A 13,511-nucleotide genomic window follows, 5' to 3' on the forward strand; every position below is an offset into this window, starting at 1 on the left:
CAAGACACAAGGAGAGGTTGGGTGTATGCTCCTGAGATGTCTGCAAACTTGTCTGTAATTTATTAAGTTTTGTTTATAAAACCATAAGGAGTTTGACTACATTGAACTTATACAGATACCTTAAAAGAAGTATAAAGACAGCTAAGCTATCATTAACTGTAAATTACACAAAGCAAAGCAAGCTCTGTGTCAGACGTCTTCAGATATTTTAACTCCCTCATCCAGAGAGATTAAGTGAATTTTAGCTATGCAGTCCACAGACTTTATATTCTGTATAGGTTTATATTTGATAACTTCAAATGCACTTTGCAAGGCTAAGTTAGCTTGCTTTAAGTTGTTGTTCCATTGTGTTGCTTGAGACAAAGAATGCTGATAGGGGCCACACTGTGTATGTGCATGAGACATCGGCAAAAAAACCTAATCTTAGTGAGTGTTTTCATCTCATTTCTAATCAGATGTATCTCATTACACTTAATATATGCCTCAGTCACCAGATGAGCATCTTTTTTATTTTAAGCAAAAACTATTATTGTGTTGCTTGAAATGAATAAAAATGACTACCAATACAACTAGCAACATTTACTAGAGTATCTTCAGTCAAGATAAAGACCTAATTTCTTGCAATACAGGCCTTTTTTGTTTTTATTTATTTATTTAATTAATAAATGAAATGTTTATCTGCATTTTTCAGGTGAATGTGGTTTTAAATAAGTATTATGACATATTTGACAAGAAGTTAGATGAACAAACGTGGTAAGATTTCAGATTTTTTGAATTGTGGTGCTTTTAAAACAAATTGCAGATAACTTGTTTGTACTTTTATTCAAATGCTTCCAGTCATCTTTCCATTTGCTGCACCACTCACCCTGTTCAGGGCAAGGGGATGCTTGAGCATACCGGCTGTCATTGGGTGCAAGGCAGGGTTCACCCTGGACAGGTAGCCAGCCTATCACAGGGCCGACATGTAGGAACAGGCAACGGATGTTTTTGAAACCGCCTGCTGCATACTATCTGCGGATGTAGTACTGGGTTTGAAAGTAGTATGTAGTATGACTGTTCCATTCGATCTGTTTTGCAGTATGCTGGGTTAAGCGTTGCCGGATTTCCAGTTTCGTAAAGCAGAAGTAAACAACGGCAAAGCTGATCGCGAAACTTTAGCATCACTCATGGTTTAAAAAGTTAAGATGTGGTTGATATGGAATTTAATAATTTTCCCAGCAACTATAAACAAAGTGCCCCCTGTCAAAAAAAGAAAGAAAAGAAAACGCGTAACAGCGCAGTGCATTGTGGGAAACAGTTCGCGACAGAGACTGGTCCGATGCATACTGAGAAAATTTCCCAGCCAACCATTCATTCACAACCTCACACATGCGGGCAATTTTGAGTAACCAACCAACCAACCTGGTAAGCATGTTTTTGGACTGTGAAGCCGGAGCACCCTGAGACAACCCACCCATGCACAGGGAAACATGCAAACTCCATACAGAAAGGCACCTGCCTGATTCAAACCAGGAACCTTCTAGCTGTGGGGCCACAGGGCTAACCATTGCACCATACTCAAATGCAAACTAAAAAACGAGAACTGCTTTATTTAGCTCACTCTCATGATGAGTTTTCATAGATGTACTGTAAATGGTCTTAGTTTTAACTCGGTTTCAGTCCATAATTTCTTGGTATTGTCTTGGTCTTGGTTAGTACTGTCTTGACTACAACACTAGTAATCAATATCTGCCAGTACTTAACTCTAGGTATCTGGTAAGATAAAATAGTGTTAGAACATCTCTGGGTGAGAGAGTAAAAATCTAAGCTTTTCCTTACTATAAAATCAATGCGTTTGAAGTAGGCGTAAAAATAAAGCAAAATAAAGTAAGGAGAGGTAGGGAAGAGAGGAAAGAGTGAATCAGGGATCCAGTGGCTGACTATACTGGCCCAGGCAAAGACTGCAGCTTATGGTGCCAGTGGTAGCAAGGCAGCACTGACAGGTTCTTTTTTTTTAATGAGCCACACTTTTGCTCTCACCAAGTGTCTAAAAAAAACTCTGCACAGTCAGCCTTCATTAGAGACGGTTTACAGAGAAAGAAAAGAGGAGAATCGGTCTTCCTCTTGGAAACAACTTGACAGATTCTCCCATCTCCACGTTCCCCCACATCTGCTGAGAGCTGATCATCTGTTCAGTGTGTGTTCCTCCGAGCACACCAACACTATGATTACAGCAGACTTTCACCATCAACACCAAGCAATTAGGCTGTGTAACAAAGCAAATCAACACAATTAAAATTCACTGCTCCGGAGAAGTTTTGTAGGTGGTGCCAGCTAAAGCTTTTCCTGCTCCGAGTTGTTGATCCAGAGAAATATATTACTCTCTAGGAATGCATGCTGATAGGTTAAATCAAAGATAATGAAGCGTACAAACATGCTATACATCCAGTTCTTGCTCCAGAATTCACATATGCAAACTTTAGAGAGAAAAACTAGTTAACATTGAAACAGAAGATATATATTGGAGGGGAGGGAAGGAGGTAACCAAGGGACGAAAATGTGCAGAAAGTGAGTGGGTCTGAATGTGAAGGAGAAGAGGGATGATGCTGTGCACAGAAAATAGGATTGAGCAGGAGAAGGAAAGCACAAAAAGAAAGATAAATTGTCTCTCCCAATCCCGCTATAATAAATGTCTTTTTTCATGTAGTTGGTTATCAGAGTGTAGGTTTAATGATCTCTGGCGGAGCAGTTGATGCCGCCCTTAAACAGGGCGATTAGATGGTTTTAAGGTTTGGGGAGAGCATTGCCTACATTATTCATGGCCGTCTAGACTGCCAGCTCTGAGCGGGGAAACACACAGTCAGAGTCCTGCCAGGAAGACGAGGGAGAGGAATGCAAGAGCCGAGCCTACAAAAGCTGAAACACACACACATCCACACACACACACACACAAACACCCTACAGCACACATACAGTGAAGAAGTACTGCACTCCCCAGAGTAAAACCCACTCACAAACATCAGCCCTAAATCTACTCTGACACATCTGACCAGCAAATCATCCGCAGCGCCCTGAGGTGACCCTCTCTGATTCCAGTCAGCCGGTCCTCCTGCTGTCTGTCGAGGGGTTTTCCTCACTCATCATCCTCATTCCACAGGCATGACTTGTTATCAACGGCACCTCTTACATTCAACACTGCACTGTAAAGCACCACTGGCTCATACACTATAGCATAAAAGATGTAAAGACAACAAACAGGTTTTATGACTCTGTCTGACCTTTTAGATGTTTTTGGGGAAGGGTTCTTCTTCACTGTGCTCTATCTTTAGGCTCAGACGCCAGTAGTAAGCCACATGAAGCTGCTTTACTGTCTGTTGAGTGGAGGTTTCTGATCAGACACACAAGGCTGTAAAAAATAACAATCTGCAAAACAACATATTTTTATTCCCTAACTTTTCTGTCTTTTGGTCTTTCTTTAGCAACTGCCCAATAATTCACAGAACACCTGCAGTATGTTATGACTGTTGCGTGGAACGATTTCTGGTGTCTGTACCTAAACTGTAAGGCTGCACAATGTATCGTTTAAGTTTAGCTTTATCCTTGATTTGTAATGTAGTTATCATTTCTTGAGTTATATTGCCATTTCTTGCTCTGGTCCTTGTGTGTGTGGTGTTTCTTGTTTTACTTTGTTCTTACTTTATGGGTGCTCCCTCTTCTGTGATTGTATGCACCACCATGATTAGCTGCACCTTTGTCCTGTGTGTCACCTGTGTTTGATTACCCTTTGTGTATTAAGTTTCTCTACATTCCTTCTGTCTTAGTCAGTTCATTACATCTCTTCCCCTGCATTCTCCAGTGTTCCTATAGTGTATTTTTTCTTTTTTGGATTAAAAAAAAAAAGATCTCAACTATCCCTTTAATAAAATGTATGGAGGCATGTCCACTTAGGGCTTCCATACTTTCTGATTCTCCATGAGTCTATTTAAAGTTGAAGTTTAGGTTTATTACATTGACGTAGCACCTTAAAGCAGAATGATTTTTGGACTTGCTTTCATGCCATTTTGATGCAGCTGGATGAAGCTAAAGCTTAAAATCTAAAGCAGGGACCCCTTATAGGTGAGAACATTATCCAAGGACCCCCTCAATTACAATTATAAGCACATGCTTACTACCATTTGCAGTCTTAGTTGCCCTTGGAACTAGTTGTATTGTAAAACTTAGCAATCTAAATACTTCAGACCTGTTTCATAGTGATAAACAGATAACACTTCAATTTGAATCATGTAAATACCACTTGTATACTTTAAAACAGAGGGTCATTTCATTCCTTGTGGACTCAACATGACAGCATTTATACTTTTCATGTAATTGATCTTAAACACTTTTAGAAAATTAACAGTAGCAAGACTCACATATCCCTTTCCAGCCACTAAATGGTATCCTAACAATGGTTTATATGCTGTTTTTAATGACACAGCACAATTTTATAATTTATAAGAAATGTATTCTAATTATTACACGAACCCCCACGCTATGGTACACGAACCCCCAGGGGTCCCAGGACCCCACTTTGAGAACCACTGATCTTAAGAACATCAAACAGACATAAAAACCATTAGAGCTAATATGCCCCCTAGTTTCTCTATGTATCACACATCATATCATTATCACAATATTAGACAATGTGACCAATCATTGCAGATTTTTCTAGAAACATGCAGACCTTCTAATTTGTGGTCCAGAGAGAGAGTGAAAATATGTGTGCAGGTGTGTGTGTTAGTGTTTGTGTGTGTGCTCGGTCAGCAGAAACATGCACTGAAGCAGGTACCCGAAGGGATCCTGTCCACACAGAAGATCTCAAACTCTACATCATATGTGTCAAACTCAAGACCCGCGGGCCAAGTCCGGCCCGCGGTGGCATTATCTTTGGCCCGCGAGATAATATCAAATTATTTATAGAGCTGGCCCGACGGTATTTTGCACGCACCACTAAAACTACAAGTCCCACAATGCACTGCATGTCAATCGAGGGCCCGCACGCGAGAGCCGTTACCCGACTCCGCTCATCATCAGCCTTATGAAGCTAGTCACCTGCAGTCAACTTTCAGCTTTCCCTCTCCCCCAAAAACGGCTAAACGAAAGGTGGACTTTGAAAACAGGGGGGTTCAAGACAGGTGGGAAGCAGAGTATATGCATGTGCGCAACAGAGGAACTTTTGGGATTAAGATCAATGCATGGCACAACTACGGGGAAAGATCTCTTTGAAGAGGTATCCAGATGTGTAAATGAAATGAGGCTGCCTTTGGATAAGCGTGTGGGACTGACGACGGATGAGCGTCCGCGAAGTGCAGGCAAAAGAGTGGATTAGTGGGCAGGATCCGGGAGAAGATGCGGGAGGAAAACAGCGCAGGTGAGCTGACAGTTTATCACTGCATCATACACCAGGAATCACTGTGTGGCAAAGCCTTGAAAATGGACCATGTGATGAGCACCGTAACATGAGCAGTTAACTTCATAAGAGCCACATGTTTAAATCAGCGCCAGTTCAAGTCTTTATGGAGGAGTTGTGTTCAGAATATGGTGACTTGCCCCATCACACAGAGGTGCGATGGCTAAGAGAAAGTGCTGAAAAGGTGTTTTGAGTTGCGTGAGGAGATCTGTCAGTTCATGGAGAGCAAAGGGAAAGACACAACAGAGCTCCGTGATACAAAGTTGCTGTGTGAAGTGGCGTTTCTGTGTGACATCACGAGCCATCTCAACGCGCTCAACCTGCAGCTTCAGGGGCGGGGCCGTGTGATCACAGACGCTGCAGTGAGGGCTTTTAAAACCACACACCACATGTGGGACACGCAGATGCTGCAAGAAAACTTGAGCAATTCTCTGTGCTGCCAAACTACCTGTGTGAACAACTGTTCTCTTTGATTAGGTTAAACAAAACATCTCACAGGAGTCGTCTTACTGATGAACACCTTCACTCAATCCTGAGGATTTCCTCAGCTCAGAGCCTGACCCCAAACATTGATAAACTTGCATCCAAGATGAGATGCTGAGTATCTTAGACTAGTGTGCATCACAAAGCAGCAGACTGAGCTTTAATGTTTCCTTTTTGCACTTTTTCTTGCTACCACAGGGTAATTTTGGTTTTCTTTGCAGAACTTTTTTTGCTAATGTTGTTGGCCTGGGGGGGCGGGAGTAGCTCAGTCCATAGGGACTTGGCTTGGGAACCGAAGGGTTGCCGGTTCGAGTCCCAGTATGGACGAAGTTTGGCAAGTGGACTGGTGGCTGGAGAGGTGCTGGTTCACTTGCCTGGGTACTGCCGAGGTGCCCTTGAGCAAGGCACTGAACCCCCAACTGCTCGGGGTGCGCTGGTTGACGGCAGCATTCTCACTATGACATCTCTCCCTAAGTATGTTCACTGCATGTGTGTGCGTTTGTATGTATATACCAAAAAAACTGTATGTGTAGCATGTCCAAAATAGCATGAGTGAAAAAATTGAATTTCCCCCCTGGGGATCAATAAAGTACCTTTCTTCTACTTCTTCTTCTGTGGAAAAATATTTTCAAAAGAAATTAGTAAAGCTCGTTCATTAGATAAGCTGCAGATTGAGCAATAAGAAATGAATGCAACATATTTTTCCTTTTTTAAATGTTTATAGGCAATAACTTAAGCTTTGCTAGTTCAATGTTCAATATGTGCAATAAGTTCATTTCAATAAGTTTTGCAATAAACATTAAACCAGTCCGGCCCCTGACTTGCATCGATTTTTTTATTTTGGCCCTCTGTGTATTTGAGTTTGACACCCCTGCTCTACATCCTTAACACACACTCATGCTGTCACATACACGCTGTCATGAGCACTCTGTCTTCCTCTGTCCTCCCAGTCTATTAACTCCAGCATTTAGGCTTCTAATACAGTAAATCCAATAAAGCAAACATTTAGCTCAACTCCAGCTCAATAATCAGTGCAGGAGCTTTGCAGCAGATTTACAGTAAAAACTTCATTATCATGCACGGGAGAGTTTGTGTTCATTTCCTCATCAATACCCCGACGTGTTCATGCAGCCAGTAATGACAGATGAAAATATGGGCTAAACATTAAATTACCTCGTGCCCTGGGAACACATAAACCCTCTAAAGTGCTTTTTAAAAAATCTGCTGTCATACCCCTCCTCAAAACACACACATACACACAAACACACACACATGGCTCTCTCTCTCCTTTCTCTGTTACTGGCAGTAGCCTGGTGCAGGTTCCCATGGAAACCAGCCTACTCTGAGCAACGGCAGATGGAGAGGGAGCTGGAGGTCTAAATTTATCTCCCAGCATCCTTTCTGACTACATACGCACACTGGCAGCAGGAAGTAAAGGGGGAAATGTTTGGCCCCTGCATGTATCGACAAGCTGGCATGACCTTCGACATCTAACCTCCTTTGATTGACAGTTGATTGATATTACATCACACGATCACATGCACAATTCTCTTTGAGAGCTACACCTGCAGACCCCAAATCTTAATGTAGCAGCATGACATTTGATACTGTTATCCAAAAAGCAGGTTTTATTTTACCTCCAAACCTGCACCCATTAATCTGGGGTAGCTGATAGCTAGCTTGAGCTCCACCTGACTGTATCACAATCATGTGAAAGCATGGTAGTTGAATTCAAGTCTCCATCCAACAGGTAAAATGTTGAATATTCCCTTTTTATTGCAAAACTTTAGCAATGCATTTCATGCTAACATTGCAATAATGTTAAATAGCTGTTAATTGTGCATCCCTGCTCTATAAGGCAAATGGAAAGTGAAATCACAACCGGTCCTCTGCTATCGCCAACAAAAACAGAGCCGTGAATCAAACTCCAACCAAAAATCCTAGAGAGTCACACCAACCAATCACAGAACAACAGGAAGAAAGTGTTTCAAAGAAAGGCAGAACCAGATTTCAGATAGAGCACAAAACCTAAGATGCCAACACCTAAGAGGCCAACACACACACTCAGGGATCTCACTGCTGTCAGAAGGAGCCGCGCGCTAAAGAGAACACCGTCTGAGAAAACACCACATACCAGAGCGCTCACTCACTCACCCTCTCAGCTCTGTGAGGGTTGTTTCGTCGGGATCGCTGCACCTCTGAGGCGAGAGGGTGCTGAGAAGGATTTCACAGGGCTTCGATAAGACTGGCAGATCACAACCATTGCAGTGTTCACTTTGATTAAACACAAGCCAGTGAACTGCAGGTCAACACAGCCTTTAACTGAAATGCGAGTGGCATAGAGGAGCTGGGTAATGTACACCTCGGCGGCAGGAGGGGATTGTGCAGAAAGTTTTAATGATAACCCAGGCAAAGGGAAAAGTTGCCAATTTGGTGACATGATCAACTTTAAAAACAAAGTTTCCACAACTTCAGGTGCAATGCAGGATGCTGGTTTAAATCCACAGGGACCTTCACAGATGGAAAACATCATTTTGTGATCACATAGTTTCAGTTTCTCAGATGACTTTATCACTGATTGAAAAAGATGAAATTCATACAGCTCAGTGACAACCTGACATAAACTCAAGGTAAGTTATCTTAAAACAATTAACAACAAGTTTTTTACATTCAAATATGAGACAAACTTTAAGCCCGGTGTGACCTTAAGGTGCTAAGGTGCCTGATTATAAAGTATCATATGAAAAAATTAGCAGCAGAAGTTTCAAATGAATGAAAAAAAGTCTGCAAGTGGAGAAGCAGCTTAATTTCAACTCATTAACCATGGCTGAAAAGTTAAATAATAAAAAGGAGGGAAAGAAAAGAGCGAAGAGTGGGGGAAGACAGATTGATTTAACCAAGGGAGAAGGAAAGAGAAAGAGAGTGAAGGGAGGGAGGGAGGTTGAGGAAGAAAGACGAGAGAGAGAGAGAGAGAGAGGAAGAGAGAGAGGAAGAGAGAAACCGGCTGAGTTTGGATTACCTGACAGAGCAGTCTGGTCTTCCCCCTCAGAGACGCTTCACAGGCACTGCGAGACAAGCAGGGAGAGCCAGAGAGTGAGAGCGGATATGACTGTTTGAGTGGGTGTGTTGCTGAGAGAGGGAGAAGAGGAGAGAGGGAGAAGAGGAGAGAGGGAGACAGAGAGAGAGAGAGAGAGAGAGAGAGAGAGAGAGAAGGAGAGAGGCTGGGGTGAGGCAAAAAGGGGTATGGTGAGAGAGGGAGACACTAAATGAATGTTTCCACTGTATAAATGTATGAGCAGGAGGAGGATGCGGTGGCATAAGGAACTAAAAACAACTTGTATTCCCGTAAAAAATCACAGCATTCTCTTTGGCTTACAGTAAAAGCGTCAAATTGTCATGTTTTTGTCATTTCTGAAGCAACCAAAGCATGACTAAGCAAGATAAGGAAACAAACATGCTCGTACAGACTTGAAACAGGAGTATTTCAAGTTTTACACATTCAGTGTTGGTGGCTCACTGCCAGTAGAAAGGATGACAAACAGGTCTTACAAGGGTTTTTCCCTGAAACACCAAACTCTAGAGGCTTTTCCTCAAATAATCCTCTCATTATCAGCACAGATATTTTATTGTGGCAGATACAACATTATTCCAAAGTGACAAAATCTACATGAAAATATCCTTTTTTACACAAGTCCTTCACTTGCAACCTGAGTGTCATTGCGCTGCATCCATGTAATGAATTCCAGAGTGGCATCCATTCAAGCAAACCCCCGCATTACGCAGAACTCCGGCTGCTCCTATCAGTGCTGCAACACGAGAGAGAGAAACGCAGAGAAACAGAAAGAGAAAGAGAATTGAGAATGAATGGAGCCCCTGCTGTTCCATACAGCTTTGCCTCATTGGCAGAGCACAGGAAGTGTGAGTCACACACTCTAAAATAAACATGCTCACACAGCGACGAGCCGGCACACGGAATGAGCGGATGGCCAGGCGTCTGATCAGAAGGTGACAGGCGGGGGGGGGGCATGGGTCCTCACGGGCAGGCAGCACGTGGATGCCTGGGTGGTACTCAGCCAGATGACGTGTATGAGCAAGCTATGTTGCTCATCTCTTGATTTACTATATTATTATCTTTATGGTCAGGTTTCACCTGACTAAGAATGTTGTTGTTTTAATCAGTTCAAGGCCACATTCAACTCATACCCTCCTAAATACAATCTCTGGTTTTACCAAGCACACAAGCAGTTAATACTGTATTAAATTATTTCTTACTACTACAACTACTATCACTCCCTCTTCTACAACTACCACTAATTGATCAAATCAGTCACCAAATGACAGGTTATAGGTCTGTTCAAAGTTAAGCTAGCCCCTCCACAAGGCTGATGGAGGCTGATTTTTTACTTGAAGTTATAATTACCTGGTGTTTTGTTGGGGGGTAAGAGAAACCCAATCCTTGTTGAAAAAATAATTAATATATTTTTATTTATTTCATTATTTAATTGTCACCTACATATACTTTTTTTTAAAATGTAAAACGACCTCTGCTACTCACCACTGCACTATTATCATATTATTTTAGTCTGTACATATTAGTCATGCCTATTTGTTGTTCTTTGTATTTATAGCTGATGTTGTTGTTATTATTATTATATTTTTATTTTTATTATATTTTATTTCTATTTGTGTCTTGTACAAAGAGAGCACAGTTTACCAAAGTCAAGCATACCTGGCCAATAAAGCTGATTCTGATTCTGAAAAAGACTTGTGAACTATTACTACTGAAGAAATCATTGCCTGTAAGCTAACTGAACACTAGCAGACAAGTTTGCAGCAGCTAAGCCAGCAGACCCTTTTTTTACTTTTTTTGAGTCTGAAACAGAAAACTTTCACAGAGATTCTGATTTTCAATGTCAAAGTGTTTTTTCCAGCTTTAAGAATCTTAAAGATGTATTTTGGAGAGCAGGAGACCTCTGCAGATAATTTGAGTACCTGTCAAAAACCTGAATCAACACTGAATTGCGGTTTTAAGATTCAGTTGCTAACAAAGTTTACAGCCGACCGAGCTGTTATCCCAGCATTGCTCTGTGTGTAATGATGCAGCTTAAGAAAAAGTGCTGAAATTTAACTGGAGAAATGCTACTCAACTCAAGGTCTACACCACTGGAACTGCTCCTTTTTTCTTTTCTCCCATTAACCTCATGTGTTGAACACCTTCTCATTTGCTCTTATTCCGGTCTCTTGTTTTTCCTCTCTTCTCCTGCTTCTGAATTGTCCACATGTTCTCCTATTCTATCTCTTCTACTCTGTTTCCTCTCTTGTTTTATTTGCTCCCACTCAATAGCAGTGTTGTTCAGCAGTTGGTGATTACCCCTCGCTCAGTGCGGTTGCTGGCTGACTGCTGTAGGGGACTGTGCTGGCCTGATGCTGTGTTTCTCTCACAGCCTGCTGCCTTCACAGGCCCAGGCTCTGTATTGTGTCTGCTTGAATGTGTTCATTGTCATCCTTTACAGCACACACCTTCTATACTGTACTTCCCTGCGAGGGACCTTCACCCATCCGTCATCCCTTTGTCTTCTGTTCCTCAGACTGAGAGCTTCTGACGGGAAGGTGGAGGGGAGGGGGCAGAGGGCTGGGAACAAAAGTGCCACTGTGGCTATGATTGACAGGAAAGTTGCTTTACACAGACGTAACGATTACCAAGGCCGGGGACCGCGCTGCAGACGCACGGTCTGGTTAGAGAGAGCTCAGAGGAGGTTCAACAACCCTACAAGTGACAAATAAGGGGAAAATATTGTGAAAACTGGGAACAAAATGGACCATTGTGAAGATGTGGAAGCAAGGCTTCATGACACTATAATAAAAGATAACCATATGCTACCCACTGACCCAAACCATGTCAGGCTCTTGGTATGCAAAGCTACACTCATTTACAGTAAATGGAAACAAGCTCTCCCCTGTGGTATGGTCACATGAGGCAGCTTCACACACACAGACACAAATCTAGGCAATAATATGCAAAGGCAAGAAACACCTAAAATGCAAACATCATGCTTCATAAGATACTTCATGTTGTTTTGGAAAAGCCAAAGACTATAATTTAGACCAAATGAGTGGTTTGCACATTTACAGACAGCCATACAGATGGCATATTTTTGGACTTTCACCCTATAAACTGCAGACACAGGCAGTAAAACGGGCAGATTTGGGAGTATTCAGAGAGGGTTCTCTCTGTTCTCTGGGCAGATTATTTCAGACCTGTGGTCTTCCAGTAAACTGACCCTCCTCTGTCCTTATGACTTTGGTGTTATGATAGAAACAAAATCCATTTAAAGAGGGAGCCCACCTAGTGTATAAAAGCCACCGTGGTTCAGGATTACTGTACCTGTTTGTGTTGTTTTGGGAAAAAAAGGACCTAAAAAAAAAGACCCATACCCAAATGGGCTCAGTCTTTTGGGAACTATGTGTTGAACCACTAAATCCAGACGTGACGGCTGTATCCTCTCTACATTCACTACACTTTAACTTGAAAATGTAATCTGACCTGATCATTCTAATCCCAATGACAGTGCAACAACAGTTTCATTCCTATGAAAATGTATTATCCAGGCAACAAGCCCTTGTGACAGTGTGAGGAACGTAAATAAGCAGCTCTGTCTAACCCATGCTGGAGTAAGGGCTAAATATTTTAATACAAGCGCCATCACAGTATAACTTACCAAAGGAATTGTTTTAAGCTATGCCAGTGTCCCATAAGATATTTAAACTTTGTATAGAAATGTTGTTTCCCAGAGAGGGAAGCGGCATCTTTTGCTAACTTTATTGACATAACTCAACGTAACACTTGACTGGCATTGACTTGACTGCATGTGGACTAACCTGAGCGTACACAAAATATGGGTTTCATCTTGTACTCATCAGTTCCTTCATTAGCGCCACTTATGTAACCTTGTGCTTTAAATAACATTTAATAGTGCCATTCCAATACAGTTCCTCTCCCAAAATATTGCAATGACAAACTTTTTGAGTTGACACTTTCAAAATGACACCCCCTGTATCTTGTGTTGAGTGCTAACTAGCAGTGTTAGCATGCTAGCTCTCTAAATTAAGGTCCGGAACAGGGTTAACACTATCTGCTTTACACTGGCCTGTTAGCATTGCCTTTGTGTGCATGTTAGCTTGCTTCCTGACAAACTGGAATAACAAATCACTTGATGCCTTTGGAATATGACAAAAAGATCGTCCATATTTAAAATAAAACAACAAACTTAAAAACAGACTGCAACAACTTAACACCCGAGTTTCGATATTTCTTTGGCACTCAAATATATTGGGAAGTTGCATGGTGCCATTGCAAAGAAATTGCATAAATTTTTCACACACACACACACACACACACACACACACACACACACACACACACACACACACACACACACACACACACACACAGATAATACAGCTGGTGGAGCATGGAATCAACCAGCCTGCTAATGGAGTTGAGCATGCCAGTCTTTTGTTAATGCCAATCAATACGTTTCCTCAGCAGAAGTGATATCTGATCCTGTAAAACACAGTGAGACTGACCACTGTCTTTGTC

At 41.9% G+C, this 13,511-nt stretch overlaps 1 protein-coding gene across 5 annotated transcripts in view; it reads right to left on the reverse strand.

Annotated features, from left to right (window-relative positions):
- Positions 1-13,511, reverse strand: part of LOC117823500 (transcription factor HIVEP3) — a 56,051-nt gene that overhangs the window by 18,042 nt on the left and 24,498 nt on the right. For 3 of the 5 annotated variants that reach the window (XM_034698713.1, XM_034698708.1, XM_034698711.1), the window contains one exon: positions 8,931-8,976. The exons of the other annotated variants lie outside the window; for them this stretch is intronic. The gene's annotated coding sequence lies outside the window, so the exon portion shown is untranslated. The remainder of the gene's footprint in view (positions 1-8,930; positions 8,977-13,511) is intronic. 5 annotated transcript variants of the gene reach the window in all.

The sequence above is a fragment of the Notolabrus celidotus genome, chromosome 12 (genome assembly GCF_009762535.1).
Source record: "Notolabrus celidotus isolate fNotCel1 chromosome 12, fNotCel1.pri, whole genome shotgun sequence".
Lineage (NCBI taxonomy): Eukaryota > Metazoa > Chordata > Actinopteri > Labriformes > Labridae > Notolabrus > Notolabrus celidotus.